Below are 2,599 nucleotides of genomic sequence, written 5' to 3'. Positions count from 1 at the left end.
AAAAATACTAACCAAAAAAAAAAAAAGAAAAGAAAGGACGAGGGAAGAGTGAAATGAGCTGGTACCGTAACTGGCATATATCTTCTACCAAAACTAACACTCTCTCTAAACAAACTGAAGCAAGATTAATATGATACACATCATCGAGTAATATCAAGTGCGTCCTAATTGATTTCTGAGCATATCGTATGTTCCATGCAAACCGTGCATCTATCTTGCATCAAGATTAGCACTATCTCCAAACAGACCAAACTGAGCTTTCACTTGAGCTCCTTGACCTAGTAGTACCATCGGGTGCATCCAAAATAGTTTCATATCCTATGGTGCATTAGGTGCAAACCATGCACCTATCTTGCACCGAAACTAACACTGTCTCCAAACGGACCGAAGTGGGATTCCATATGACACATATCATCTAGAAGTTCCATCTAGTGCGTCCAAATTGATTTCTGAGCATATGGTTTGTTCCATGCAAATCGTGCACTTATCTTGCATCAAGATTAGCACTATCTCTAAATAGACCGAACCCAGCCTCCACTTGAGCCTCTTCACCTAGCAGTACCAACAGGTGCTTCCAAAATGGTTTCTTAGACTTTGGTGCATTAGGCGCAAACCGTGCACATTTCTTGCACCGAAACTAGTACTGTCTCTAAGCACACCAAAGCGAGATTCCATATGACACACATCATCAAGGAGTTCTATCGGTGTATCCAAATTAATTTCTAAGCATATGGTACGTTCCATGCAGACTGTGCATCTATCTTGAATCAAGATTAACACTATCTCAAAATAGACCAAATCGAGCTTTCACTTGAGCCTTTTACCTAGGAGTACCATCGGGTGCGTCCAAAATGGTTTCTTAGCCTATGCTGCATTATGTGTAAACCTTGCACCTATCTTGCACCGAAACTAACACTGTCTCCAAATAGATCGAAGCAAGATTTCGTCTGACACACGTCATCTAGGAGTTCCATCATGTGTGTCCAGTTTGATTTCCAAGCATTTGGTATGTTCCATGCAAACCGTGCACCTATCTTGCATTAAGATTAGCACTATCTCTTGACAGACCGAACCGAGCATCCACTTGAGCCCCTTCACCTAGGAGTACCAACAAGTGCATCCAAAATGGTTTCTTAGACTATAGTACATTAGGTGCAAAACTGTGCACCTATCTTGCACTGAAACTAACAATATCTCCAAATGGACCGAAGCGAGATTCCATATGACACGCGTCATCAAGGAGTTCTATCAGGTGCATCCAAATTGATTTCCAAGCATATGGTAAGTTCCATGCAAACCGTGCACCTATCTTGCATCAAGATTAGCACTATCTCCAAACAGACCGAACCAAGCTTCCACTTGAGCCTCTTCATCTAGGAGTACAAACAGGTGCGTCAAAAATGGTTTCTTAGACTATGGTGCATTAGGCACAAACTATGCACCTATCTTGCACCGAAACTAACATTGTCTCCAAACAGACCGAAGCGAGATTCCATATGACACGTCATCTAGGAGTTCCATTGGGTGCGTCCAAATTGATTTCTTAACATATGGTACATTGCATGCAAACTGTGCAACTATCTTGCATCAAGATTAGCACTATATCCGAACAGACCAAATCGAGCCTCCACTTGAGCCTCTTCAAATATGAGTACCATCGGGTGCGTCTAAAATGGTTTCTTAGCCTATGGTGCATTTGGCGTAAACCGTGCATATATCTTCTACCAAAACTAACACTCTCTCTAAACAAACCGAAGCAAGATTACACATGATACACATCATCAAGGAGTTATATCAGGTGCGTCCTAATTGATTTCTGAGCATATCGTATGTTCCATGCAAACCGTGCATCTATCTTGCATCAAGATTAGCACTATCTCCAAACAGACCAAACCGAGCTTCCACTTGAGCCTCTTCATCTAGGAGTACAAATAGGTGTGTCAAAAATGGTTTCTTAGACTACGGTGCATTAGGCACAAACTATGCACAGATCGAAGCGAGATTGCATATGACACACGTCATCTAGGAGTTCCATTAGGTGCGTCCAAATTGATTTCTTAACATATGGTACGTTGCATGCAAACTGTGCAACTATCTTCCATCAAGATTAGCACTATATCCGAACAGACCAAATTGAGCCTCCACTTGAGCCTCTTCAACTACGAGTACCATCGGGTGCGTCTAAAATGGTTTCTTAGCCTATGGTGCATTAGGCGTAAACCGTGCACATATCTTCTACCAAAACTAACACTGTCTCTAAACAAACCGAAGCAAGATTCCATATGACACACATCATCAAGGAGTTATATCAGATGCGTCCTAATTGATTTCAGAGCATATCGTATGTTCCATGCAAACTGTGAATCTATATTGCATCAAGATTAGCACTATCTCCAAACAGACCAAACCGAGCTTTCACTTGAGCCCCTTGACCTAGGACTACCATCGGGTGCGTCCAAAATGTTCTTATCCTATGGTGCATTAGGTCCAAACTGTGCACCTATCTTGCACCAAAACTAACACTATCTCTAAACGGACCGAAGTGAGATTCCATATGACACACGTCATCAAGGAGTTCCATCGGGTGCATCCAAATGAT

The sequence above is a fragment of the Sorghum bicolor genome, chromosome 6 (assembly GCF_000003195.3).
Source record: "Sorghum bicolor cultivar BTx623 chromosome 6, Sorghum_bicolor_NCBIv3, whole genome shotgun sequence".
NCBI classification, from domain to species: domain Eukaryota; kingdom Viridiplantae; phylum Streptophyta; class Magnoliopsida; order Poales; family Poaceae; genus Sorghum; species Sorghum bicolor.
Note: the sequence above shows the minus strand (reverse complement) of the source record.